Raw genomic sequence first — 14,241 nt, 5'->3', positions numbered from 1 at the left:
TACCTTGCTCCCCTCGGGAGCAGTAGAAACCCTCTCCTTGCCGCATTCAAGCCGTGTTCCTGCCCCACCTGAGCAGCACTGCGTTGAGCCACCTTGATTGCTTCTTCCGCCCCAGTCTCTTCATCAATGCACCTCCCCCTCTTTTTTACATATGCGTGCATGTCCGTTTACGTGGGAATTCTACATAAGATTTCATCTAAAGCTTGAAAGTTACTGCCTTTTTAGTAGTCAGCATAGGTGAGGCTAATGGTAGATCCTTTTATTCTGTTTTAGAGATGAGCCTGCAGCAGCTCAGAGAGGTTAAGAACCCTCCCAACATCACACAGGCGATAGATCAGTGGAGGAGCCAGGAATCCACCTGACTGCTGCTGGCATTGAGCCTGAGATAATACCAAGAAGCCACTCATTTTCCCCACTCACCCCCCTTGAAATGGAGTCAGTAGTTATCTAGACAGTTTGTTCTCTGAAAAATACCAGACAGTCTATCAATGCTAGTTCTGCCACGTTGCATCGTTGACAACAGGAGACGCAGAAGCACCACACTGCTCATTGACATTCTTATCTGGCTTCTAGGGCTCCTTGGGGCTAAACTGTGTGTTGACTGGGTTAGCGACAAATGACACTGCTCTGTACCTTCAGTTTCTAAGTGGGCACTGAGGTCAGAGGCCGGGAAAGTCACAGCTCTGAGCCAGGCCTTGACCTCTAGCCCAGGGCTCATACAGAGAGAGACTGGAATAGTCTGAAATCTCACTTCCAGAGTGAGAAGACCTCCTAATACACAGGGAAGTAGGTAAAAATCCCAGAAAGGTGTTGCCCTAGTAAGGTCAAATTAGCCCCAGACCAAAGAAAGGTTGTCCTGGGCCCATATCGAGAAAGCTTATAAACAAGTTTTAAAGACATCAAACTCATTTCAAGTAACTTAATTACAATTTTAGGGTGAAGGCCACCAATATTTAAATAAATGCAACAAAATTCAGCACCCAAAAAGGTAAAATTAAAGATATCCAGCCCTAGCTGGTTTGGCTCAGTGGATAGAGTGTCGGCCTGAGGACTGAAGGGTCCTAGATTCGGGTCCCAGTCAAGGGCACATGCCAGGGTGGCGGGCTCTATCCCCAGAAGGGGGCATGCAGGAGGCAGCCGATCAATGATTCTCTCTCAGCATTGATGTATCTATCTCTGTCTTCCTCTCCCTTCCTCTCTGAAATCAATAAAAAATATATTTTTTAAAAAGATGTCCTGTATACAGCCAGAAATTCTTAGACTCATCTGCTCTCTCCACTTCTATTTAACATAGTAATGGAAATTCAAGCCAGAGAAATTAGGCAAGAAAAAGAAATAAAAGGTGTCCAGATTAGAAAGAAAGAGGTAAAAATATTTCAATTTGTAGGTGACATATTATATGTAGAAAATCCTAAAGAATCTACAAAAAGTACTATTAGAACAAATAAGCAAGCTCACCAATGTTGAGGAATACAACATCAATATACAAAAATCATATAGAAATATTCTAACAATAAATAATCATAAGATGAAATTAAGAAAAAAACAATTCCATTTGCAATAACAGCAAAAAAATAAAATACTTAGGAATAAATTTAACCAAAAAATGCAAGCCTTGTACACTAAAAATTACAAAACATCTTTAAAAGAAATTAAAGAAGATAAGTAGAAATACATGTTGTGTTAAGGATTAGAAGACTTATTATTAAGATGCAATATTCCCCAAATTGATCTTCAAAGTCAATGTAACCCCTATTAAAATTCCAACAGCCTTTTTAAATTTTTTTTGCAGACATGCATGGACAAGCTGATCCTGATGTTTATATGCAAATACAAGAAACCCAGAATAGCTAAAACAATCATTAAAAAGAATAAACATAGTTGAGGACTTATACCTCCAGATTTCAAAACTGGGGAAAGTTGGCAGATGTTGATCAAAGACCACAAACTTCCAGTTATAAGATAAATAAGCTCTGGGGATATAATGTACAGCATGGTAACTATTGTTAACAATACTGGATTATAAACTTGAAAGTTGCTAAGAGAGTAGATGTGAAATGTTCTCACCAAACACAAAAAAAACCCACAGTAATTGTGTGAGGTGATAGAGGTATCAACGAAGCCTGTGGTGATAATCATTTCATAATATAAACGTGTATCAAATCAGCACATTGTGTACCTTACACTTACAGAGCATTGCATGTCAATTATATATTAACCAGAGGTTCGATGCACAAAATTCGTGCACGGGAGAAGGAGGGTCCCCTCAGCCATCCTGCACCCTCTCCAATCCAGGAACCCTCGGGGAATGTCTGACTGCCGGTTTAGGCGCAATCCTGGGGATCGGGCCTAAACTGGCAGTCGGACATCCCTCTCATAATCCTGGACCACGGGCTCCTAGTCACTCACCTGTCTGCCTGTCTGATCGCCCCTAACTGCCCCCCATGTCAGCCTGGTCACCCTTAACTGCCCCCCACTACCTGCCAGGTTGTCCCCAACTGCCCCCTCCCTGCTGCCTGGTCACTCCTAACTGCCCCCCGCACCAGCCTGGTCACTCCTAACTGCCCTCCCTCCCCACCAGCCTGGTCACCCCATGCAGCCTGCTTGTTCAGTCGTTTGGTCGTCCCTCACTAACCCACCTGCCGGCCTGGTCATAGACAGCCATCTTGTGAGGGTGTGATGGCCAATTTGCATATTACCTCTTTATTATATAAGATACAGCTGGAAAATATTTTTTTAATTTTTAAAAATCTTATCACAATGCTATAGTAATCTGGATGGTTGGTATTGGCATAAGGATGAACATTTAGATCAATGGAACAGGATTGAGAATCCAAAAATAAATCCATACTTCTATGGTCAATTTATTTTCAGTAAGGATGCCAAATAGTCATGTTTACACATGGTGCTGGAACACCTGGATACCCACATGCAAAAGAATGAATTTGGACCTTTACTTTACGCCATACACAAAACTTAACTCAAACTGGAACAACGATCTAAATGTAAGAGCTGAAACTATAAATTTCATATGTGTAAATCTTGCTAATCTTGAGTTAGGTGACAGTTTCTTAGATGTGACACCTAAAGCATAGGCAACAAAAGAAAAAGATAAATTGGACTTCTTTAAAATTAAAAGATTTTTTTGTGTCAAAAGATACTATTAAAAAGTTAAAAAACAATCCAGAGGATGGAAAAAATATTTTCAAATTATATATCTGAAAAGGGTCTATTCTCCAGAATATACAAAGAACTCACAACTCACAATGGAAAGACAACCCAATTAAAAATGGACTAAGAATCTGAATAGAGATTTCCCTAGAGAAAATACACAAATGACTGTAAGCATGAAAAGATGTTCTAGCTCATTCATCAATAGGGAAATGCAATCACAACCACGGAGTCACTACTTCGCACCCACTAGGATGGCCATATTCAAACAAAAACAAGAGTCATGAGGACACTGAGGATGTGGAGGCACTGGAGCCCTTATATCGTGTTGGTAGAACCTAAGATGGTACAGCCACTGTGGAAATAGTTTAGTTCTTTCTCAAAATATTAGATATAAAACTACCATATTTAATATTCCTTAATAAGCATGGTGCTTATTAAGAAATATTCTAGGGATCAACATATGAGGACATGCTGCAGATAATTAGATGAAGGAAGAAATGGAGTTGTGATGTAGGCCCCAGGACTGGCCCTGGCTCACCCATGGCGAACTCTGGAGCAGAAAGGATCCATCAGAATTTTCCTGCATTGGACCAAAATAGTGATCTGTATACTCCCCTGTGATTCAGTCATCAGATGTGGCATGTCCTGGAGAGCATGACCTTGGGCAAGGCAGCCTCTGCAGCTAAGACAGTTCCCAAAGGACTGACAGGCAGCTAAAGGCGGTCTGCTGACAGCCCGCCAGCCACAAAGGCAAAGCCTTCCTCAATGGGAGGCTGGGTGCTGCGTCTGTTTGTCCGTCCTGCAGGGAATAGAGGGATGTGTTGTTTGTGGAGCAGAAGCACCTGAGCCCAGTGGAAAGATGTGGGGCTTGGGAGGGAGGAGAGAAGTAGTGGGTATGAGGCAGTAAGGGAATGAGAGAGCGTGGCAAGTGACAGATCCCAGAAGTGATGCTGGGGAAAGGGGTGGGAGGCACGCTGTTGACATAGTGGGCCTGTGCTGTGAGCTGGAGGGAAAGCCCCGCAGCTGGGGCACAGTCCCTGGTCGTCTGGTATCAGGGTGGACACTGAGTGGTGTTTCACCCAAGCAAGGCTGGAGGGAGCTCTGCTTCAGGCTGGAGCTCCGTGACCCAGTGCAGCAGTGAGTTGTCAGCGTTGTCCTGCATTGGACCAATTGGTGTACTGGTTGGCAGCATAGGGTGGGGAGGGGGTCCTGCCTCTCTGGATGGAGTTGGCTAATTATTCCAGGGAGACTTTGAGCTGCTTCCTGAGTAAAGCACTCCCAGGCCTTATGTGCCTAAAGGCCTTGCAGGCACATGCGTGAACTCCTTTCCAGAGGTTCCCCAGGAAAAACTCCCAGGGAATGCTGGCAAAGCAGGAGCTGGCCAGGGGCAGAGCACAGCGGCTGGGAGATGAACAGACTCCAAGTGCGGCCTGCGTTCCCCCACAGATCAACTGTGTGCCTTGGGGCAAGTCCTTATACCTATGTTAGCCCCTTCAACAGTTACATGAGAGATAATGCTCTGAGATGATCTCTAAGGAGCATTCATAGCCAATATGTAGGACTCTTATCAACTCAGAAGGAAACTGATCAGGGTGAGGAAGGTTCTGAGACTTGTGCTCCCTGATCAGAAGGTAACCCGGGGCCGCCAGGGTGCACACGGAGTCTGAGCTTGCCACACTCCCTGTCCCCACTCTCTTAGGCATGAGCTGCAAATTGGTTCACATGATGAACACAAGCCACCCAAATCACTCATAGGATGGCTTGAGAAAAAGCAATTAAATGCTTTCTTAATTGTAGGATGGCAAGAGGTTAATGAGTTACTATAAAAACCAGTCCCCGCCATCTGGTGGCTGTCACCAAAGCCCGCATACAGGGAGCAATCCCAATTTGTAAGACAGGATGAGGAGATCACTCCAAGTGAGGAAAAGGGTGGGGGCTTAGGATACAGAGGGTGGGGGCCCCAAATCCAGGGCCCAGTGCATCCCAGCTGGCCTCCAGACATCCCAGGGCTACAAGGAAGAACCAAAACCAAGTTGGAAGAACTTGGGATCAGGCAGGGAGCCAAAATCACACATCATTTCCAACGTGTTTTTCTCTGGGATTCAGCTCTAGTGAGGGATGGCCCTGACAGCCACATTGCTCAGCACAAGCCCGGAGAAGAAGAGAGAAAAGTGACAGATGAGAGAGAACCTAGCCAAGACAGAGGGAGGGACAGACAGAGGCAGGGTCTGCAGTCCCTACAAAGACAAAGAGACAAGCCAACCCAGACAGAGACAAAAGAAAGGATGAGAACTGAAATGCCAGAAGATGAAAAATGACTGGCACATAGACAGGCATGATCATAAGAAGTGGATGAAAGTGTGGGTAATTTTCTGGAATCAGAGCCAGGAAAGAACCTTTGAGGGTTTTGTTCTGGGCAAACGTGTCCTCTCTGAGATTCCACAGCTCCCAGGAGTCATCAAAAGGAATGGCCCTTCTCCCTTGGCAGCTGTGAAGAGGGATGGCCTCAGCTCTGCCTCTGACCACCACACTCACACACACACACACACTCACACACACACGATCACAAGTATATATTACATGTGTTCACATATCACAATACACATGTATGCACATGTGTATATACACACACATGCTCACATGCACACCTAGCATACATACACAGATCTTCATATGGGCACACACATGCACACATCCATACATACACACATGTTCACACATGAACAAATACACTCATATGTACACACTCACATATGCACAAGTACACAAAGCACACACATGTTCAAACACGTACACACACAAATACATACAACCCCAAGCACAGCCAGTTCTCACCACCCAAGAGCAAGAGTCAGTTCTCATGTGGAGGAGGCCGCAGTGTCAGGCTGACTCTCCCGCCCCAGGTGCATCTCAGAGACCCCAGTTTTCCAGCCCTCATCCTGGCAGAGGCAGGGCTGGTTTTCTGGGACAAAGAGGAAGAAACCCAGAAAATCCACACATTCCAAGGGATTCACAGCCTGTGGCTTCCAGGAGGCCAAACTCCCGGCTGGCTATCTCTGTCACTCCGGGAAGCCACCCCTTGCCAATAATGTCAGTGCACCAAGGAACATGGAAGGCCAGTGGACCTTGGGGTTTAGCTGTGCTGATGCTAAGCACATCTGTTGAGATAGTGGTGGCTCAAGGCAATTTCCTAACCTGATAATCCTTTTACTGTTTACCAAACTTTACCTTTGATATGCCTGTATGCATTGCTAAAGGGAAAATGTTTATTCAAGTAAATAAATATCGGACCAGGCCAGGAGTCGGTGTGTCTTCTCAAGAAAGAGGCTCCACCTGGCCCCCAATGCCTTCTAAATTCGTATTTCTTGTATAGCATTTTCATTTGTGCATCGGCCCCTCCTTCAGATCCTGAACCCCACTGTGAAGGTCATGGCATGTCACCTTCAAGGACCTGGCAGGGAAATGCAGAGGTCATTCCTCACAGGTTCTTCTAGGGTTTGACTTTTTCACCAGCAGGGAACCTCACTCCCAACATTCACTTGCCAGGACTCTGGCAGCTTCCCCTCCCAGAACAGGTTCTAACCAGCCACAGCAACCTGCTTCAGGGAGAGGGTGCCCTGTCTTCTCAGCTTCACTCACTCCACCACCACTGCTCTCTATCTCTGAGGATCATTTGCTCTTTCAGGTCAAGGTCTCAGCTTAAAAAAAAAAAAAAAGTCTATGGCCCTAGCTGGTTTGGCTCAGTGGATAGAGCATCAGCCTGTGGACTGAAGGGTCCCAGGTTCGATTCTGGTCAAGAGCATGTACCTTGGTTGCAGAGTTGTCCTGCATTGGACCTACTGGGGATGTGCAGGAGGCAGCTGATGGATGTTTCTCTTTCATTGATGTTTCTAATTCTCTATCTCTCTCCCTTCCTCTCTGTAAAAAATCAATAAAAATATTTTTAAAAATCTGTGGCCCAAAGTAAACAAGCAAACGAACACCGAAAAATCAACATGAAGGTTTCAGTATCTATTTTTTCACATTATCTTGAGTCCTTGATTTTCCTTATCCTCTCTCCTATTCTAGGACCATGTGGCTGATCCACTTTCCTGGAGACTCTGCCCTACAGAGTTTGCCCTGTTACCCTCTTCTATCTCCCCCTTTCCTTTTCTTCTGGTAATCACCATACTGTTGTCTGTGTCTATGAGGCTTGCTCCCTTAATCCACTCACTTTTTCCACCTATAATTGTCTCTTTTATTTCCAGCAATAAACCAAGGCTGCATCTAGCTGGCCCCACCTAGCCAGCTGGGTTCTTTGGGGACTCATATCACCTCTAAGACTCCTAGCAGAGGCATGCCAGGTCTTTGGAAAGCTTCCCTGGTTCTGTGCCAGGGTCCAGCAGCTGCATGGCCACTGCGCCAGAGGGCGACATCCAGGGCCCAGCAGGGCATCAGCAGTGGTGTCTTCACAGGCCTGGTTCTGGGGAGTGATTGTGCCTGCGGTTATATCTTTTGTTTCTGTGTCTTTGGAAGGTCTGAGGTTTCTGTTCCTGCTAGAAACCACCCAATAGCTATTCTGCTTTAAAATAAAGAGCATGTACATGCTCTTTAAGTCATTGTCATGGGCACGGTCTCTGTCTCCCTCCTGCATCCTCTGGACTGAGCTGCCTGTCTCCAGCCACACTACTGGAGGCCCCAGGAGCTCAAAGCCCCAGTCTGTCCATAGCTTTAAACCTTACTTCTATGGCTTTTGCCCCACACCTCTTCTGACACAAACATATAGGCATGTGTACACACGCCATACACATCACACACACTACTTTTGCTTATGTTCCATTCTGTATTTTCCAAAAGTTACTAGAAGTTGACACATTCCATCCTTCAACTCCTGGCCTGCTTGTGTTCAGTCCTCCTCACCGAGAAAAGGAAGAGAGGAGCCACAGGCCTTGGGCAGGGGAAGAGGGCAGTGAAGGTGGTCAGTACTCCGAGTTTGAGGAGTTACATGGAGACAAATCAAATGCTACAGAAGTTTACTCCACAATTTTAAATAATGTAAACTAACACCTCAAATGTTGGGCCCAAAGGTTTTTCTTTAGCTTATTACTCTTGAGGAGTAATATATACCCAAGGGTGGTAGATGCACAGCCAGGTGGCACTGCCACGCCATTTGCTGTCCCTGAATTCCTTTTGAGCCCCAGCTTTCTTCTTCAGAGCAAGCTGCGTGCTGCTCTGGTAAGGAGGATAACTCAGGTGTCACTCAGTGTGAATGGATCAGAGGAAAGAGTAGTTTAGAGGACTGATAGTGAACATTTCCATGAATTCTAATAAGCTCAGCCCGGTGAGAAAAACACTTAAAGAACAAACCACCAGAGGATAACTCGAAAGCAAACAGAAGCAAATGCAAGATTCAAGGAACATTCTGCCGGCGTACACTCAGAATGTCAGGGAACTCCATGTTGAGAGGTGATTCAAAATGTGTGCGCTCTCAGATACCATTGCCAAGGTGACTTGCTTTGGGTAGCTGATGCCACCTCCCTCTCAACAGTGGTCCCAACCAGCCAATCACAACTGCCAGGTCCATCTTAAAGCTGGTCATCTGTCCAGCGCTGGCTGCTAGTGACATGGCCTCTCCATGATTCTACGGTGCGGCAGTTGAAAACTTGGACCCTGGAGGAAGAGGGCTTGAGGGTTCAGTTTTGGCTTCATTGCTTGTTGGTGGTGCTTGCCACTCTGGGCCTCAAATTAAAATGGGAATAATAGCTCTCAAAACCAAGATGGCGGCATAGGTAAACACCTGAACTGCTGCCTCACACAACAACTTCAAAACTACAACTAGAAGACAAAAAGGACATCATCCAGAACCACAGGAAGGCTGGCTGAGTGGAAATTCTACAATTAGAAGGAAAGAGAAAAGCACACTGAGACTCAGAGGAGCTGCAGAAGTAAAGGCAGAGGTATGGAGGCATGCTCACAGAGAGGGCTGGCAACTGAGTACATGGCTGTCATTTTCAAGTGGGAGGGAGACAAAAGCTCCCAACTGCTCTGAACTCCAGTTCTTGGCGAGACTCTGGGGACCCAGATTCATATGGGAAGAAACTGGACTTTCTGGCAGTGGGTGGAACTCGAGGGTGGCTTTCTCTCAGAGGTGCTTGCAGTGATTACCAAGGGACACTGAGATCCGGGGGCCACTTAGGGCAGGGATGATGGGAAGCCATTGCTGTTTGCTCTGCCCTGAGACTCTGCCCCACCCCAGCTGTGTGTAGAGGCTTTTGCATATGAATGACCTTGTCTTTGAAATCAAAACTTACCTAACAAACTGAAGCTGAGTCAGTGAGACCCAGAACATCCAAAAGAAGGCCCAAGGACCCACAGCAGCTTGCATTGCTTCACAGCTGGGCCTCATTTGGGCACCTCCAAAACCCAAACAAAGAAGAGAAATCTGCAGATCTGTCCGTAGCTCCTGCTGGGTGGCCTCAGGCAGAGGCTAAATTAGCACCTCCTTGGAGATCCAAGAGCCAGTGTTCCCAGTGGTCAGAGTGAGACCATCCAGATTACAACTCCTCAGATCCATAAGAGACACACTCAGGGGGCAGACTCAGTGAGCATCAAAGCCCCACTGAAGCAAATCTTGTCTCATAAGGGTGTCTCCAGCACAGAAGTTCTCCCATCATAGACACAGCTGATGCTCACAGACAATTGGCCTGGAGGTCAATTCCTCCCAGTGATACCAACAACAATCAAGGCTTAACTACAACAAGATTGTGCACACAGCCCACAAAGGGGTGCACCAAGAGTGTCCACCTCAGGTAACTGGGGAGGCTGAGCCACTGGGTCCTATAGGACACCTAGCACACAAAACCACTCTATCAACTCAGGGAAGCAGCCAAAATGCAGAGACAAAGAAACAGATCAAAAATGAAAGAAATGTATGAAAGCAAACTACTAGATATAGAGTTCAAAACCACAATTATAAGGTTTTTCAATAATTTTCTAGAAAAGGCCGATAAATTTAGTGAGACCCTCGAGGATATGAAAAAGGACCAACTAGAAATTAAGCATACACCGACTGAAATAAAAAATAATATACAGAGATCCAACAGCAGACTAGAGGATCTCAAGAATCAAGTCAAGGATTTGAAATACAAAGAAGCAAAAATAACACCCAACCAGAAAAGAAAAAAGAATCCAAAAATATGAAGATAGTGTAAGGAGCCTCTGGGACAACTTCAAGTGTACCAACATCTGAATTATTGGGGTGCCAGAAGAAGAGAGAGAGCAAGATACTGAAAACCTATTTGAAGAAATAATGACAGAAAACTCCCCCCACCTGGTGAAAGAAATAAACTTACAAGTCCAGGAAGTGCGCAGAACCCCAAACAAAAGGAATCCAAAGAGGACCACACCAAGTCACATCATAATTAAAATGCCAAGGTCAAAAGACAAAGAGAGAATCTTAAAAGCAGCAAGAGAAAAACAGTTACCTACAAGGGAGTACCCATATGACTGTCAGCTGATTTCTCAACAGAAACTATGCAGACCAGAAGGGAGTGGCAAGAAATATTCAAAGTGATGAATAGCAAGAACCTACAACCAAGATTACTCTACCCAGCAAAGTTATCATTCAGGATTGAAGGTCAGATAAAGAGCTTCACAGATAAGAAAAAGCTAAAGGAGTTCATCACCGCCAAACCAGTATTATATGAGATGCTGAAAGGTATTCTTTAAGAAGAGGAAGAAGAAAAAGGTAAAGATAAAAATTATGAACAGCAAAGTGACAACAAATACATATCTATCAACAAGTGAATCTAAAAATCAAGTGAATAAAAAATTTGATGAACAGAATAAACTGGTGAATATAATAGAATCAGGGGCATAGAAAGGGAGTGGACTGACAATTCTCGGGGGGAAAGAAGATTGGGGGTGCAGGAAAAGACGACAAAAATCATACACCTATGGATGAGGACAGTGTGGAGGGTTGTAAGGGCATAGGATAGGGTGGGAACTGGGTGGAGGGGAGCTATGGGGGGATAAGAGAGGAACAACTGTAATAATCTGAACAATAAATATTTATTTTAAAAAATAAAAATAAATAAATAAAATGGGAATAATAATAGTAACTATCCGTGTTCCTGAGAGCATTAGATAAATGGATCCATAAAAAGGTGCATCCATCCAGGTTCAATCAATGAAATAGAACCAGCAGGAGATATTTATTAAGAGGTTTGTTGCAGGGAATTGGCTTATGTCACTATGGGTCAGGTGAGGCAAGTCTAAAGTCCGTAGGCCAGGTGGTCAGAAAAGGCAGGCTGGGGATCTCAGGGACAAGCTGAAGCTGCAGTGCACACCTGGAATTTCTCCTTCAGGGAAACCTCAGCTCTGTTCTTAACACTTTTCATCTGATTGAATCAGAACCAGGATGTCTAGGATAATTTCCTTTCCATAGTCATTGGCTTTGAACTTTAATGACATCTACCTTCACAGCAACACCTAATTAGCATTTGATTGACTAACTGGAGACCATAGCTTTGGCAAGGTGGCACATAAAACTGCCCATCCCAGAAGGGTTAGCGTAATGGCTGTCTCAGGAATACATCACTCAACAAAGTTCAGCAATTTTTTTTTTTTTTTTTTTTTTTTTTTTAGGATTCTAAAGCATTTATTGATGAGGTTGACACAATAAGTCAAGCTTCCCCACTTTTTAGCCTCCATTTCATATGATCAATAGCATCCTCTTCCTCATTTCCAAATCTTCTTCCAAAGAAGGCTCAGGACTCATGCAAAGGAAGCAAAAGGCAGGTGACCCTGTTCTACTCATTCTTCAGCAAACACTTCCAAGGCAAGCCCTGTGCCAACCCAGGGCCAGGAGCTGCACATACAGATGCAGGTACATGTTGATCCCTCATCTCCTGGAGTCCTGCTTTCCTCAATTTCTCTTCTCTGGCCACACACCTCCCTGCCAAGCCCATCCTAACACACAGGCCTCCTCTACAGCTGTCCTACATAGGCACATGGCTAAGGGCACAGAAATCCAGCCCATGTGCTGATCTCAGCACCTGCTTGGAGTGGCATCTTTTTCTAATTCAATTCAAAAGAGCCAAAAAACTAGTGGCACCCTGGCAGTACATTTAACCATGAGGCATTCACTCATGGGCAGAAGGGAAATGCCCCAGGCATCACTTGCTGTTTAACATGGACATCACACTTCCCTAAGTCACAGGCATACAGGTGATGCAGTGAGAAGCACTTCTCAGCCCCTAGGTGCTGTTTCCATTCCTATTTTGTCTGCAGGCCCTTCTAAGCACTCATCCTGAAGGCCTCTGCCCCCTCATTCCCAGTTCCCTTCACCCTATCTTCTTCAACGCCCAGAGAAATGGTTTTCTGTCTAGTGGTCCTCCCACCCCACGCCTTCATCCCAGCCTAAAACTGCCCTGCTTAATGGCCTGGCGACAGTGCCCAATAAACTAGGACTAACCTGCCATGGGTCCATGGTTCTCCTTCCAGTCTCCCCTCATTCAGTTCACGTTGGCCTTGCTGAAGCTGTGGTACCCTAGAAGGCCCCACACACCCTTTCCAGGAACTCAACTCTCCAGTTACATGAGCTCAGTCAAGCTAATTAACTTTTCTGACCTTGAATTTCTCCTCTGAAAAATAGGAATGATCAGAAATCCCACTTCAAGGCATTGTCATGCGAAACAAGTGAAATAATGTATACAAAGTACCTGACACATGGCTCTGAGTCCATCTCCCACATCCCAGCCAACTTTTGCCCACCCTCCCTCCAAGCTTATATTTATCAGGTACATGAAGCCCAGGCTTCACCCATCTGACTTCATGGCACCCTACCTTCAGCCCAGCTCACTAATCACAGAGCACACGGCCTGGGAAAGGGAGCATTTGCCTTGACACATGCTGAGGAAGACTTCCAGAGTGGAAGCAACTGTTGTAAACCTCTTACTCTGCCTAGTTTATAAATTGAACTCTATCATATGTCTGTTTGTATAGCAAAAGTAATAGTATACATATACTGAAAAAAATACATATATACTAGAGGCCAGGTGCATGAAAATTTGTGCACTCAGAGGGGAGTCTCTCAGCCCAGCCTGCACTCTCTCACAATCTGGGACCCCTCGGGTAGGGTCCAGTCCCATCACAGCATGGCTCTTGTTCCCCAGGCCTGCGGGCAGGGGGAGGGACCAAGATTCCCAGATCACAGCATGGCTCCCGTTCCCAGAGCCTGAGGGCAGGGGGTAGGGACCAAGAGGCCAGTCCAATGGCAGCATGGCTCCGTTCCCACAGCTCCCTCCTGCAGCTGCACCACAGGCCGCCGGACCCAGGACCAACTCCTGCTGCGCCACCGGGACCCAGGACTGACTTCCACCACACCTGCTGGGATCCTAGCCTGGTGTTCAGTCGTCCTTCAGACGTTTGGGTCATGACAGACCCTGACTCTTTATATATTAGGATACTAGTATATAGGGTTAATCAATATTTGCAGTTTCAGGAATCTACTGGGGGGTCTTTAAATGTATTGGTGTGAATAAGGGGGGACTACTTTATTTCTGGAATGAACTAGGTGTTATTTTTCAAGGCTATATTTGTGTTACCAAACAGGGCCATTTTTTCTTCATTCAAGTCAAGTGGGCATGGGCAATAAGAGAAGCAGAAGGGAACTGGCAGCTCATTTTATTTCTTTAATCCTACCACTTTTTCAGAGAAAGTAAAAAAGCCAACCTACTCCCACTGCCCCTTTGATTGTTCCCAACAAATTAACTTTTCTTTTTAACCCTTTGGATGTTTAAAAGTTTATCTTTATTGTTGAAAATATTACAGATGTCCCCTTTTTCCCCCCTTAACCCTTTCTAGCCAGCCAGTTGCCCCCTACCCCAGGCCTTCACCACACAATTATTTGTGTCCATTGCATAAAAGTTCTTTGGTTAATCTTTCCCCACTAACCCACCCAGACTTCCCTCTTAGATTCATCAGTCTGTTCCATTCTTCTATGTCTCTGGATCTATTTTGTTCATCAGTTTATTTTGTTCTTTAGACTCCACATATGAGTGAGATCATTTCACTTAGCATAATACT

The sequence above is a fragment of the Eptesicus fuscus genome, chromosome 2 (assembly GCF_027574615.1).
Source record: "Eptesicus fuscus isolate TK198812 chromosome 2, DD_ASM_mEF_20220401, whole genome shotgun sequence".
NCBI lineage: Eukaryota > Metazoa > Chordata > Mammalia > Chiroptera > Vespertilionidae > Eptesicus > Eptesicus fuscus.
Note: the sequence above shows the minus strand (reverse complement) of the source record.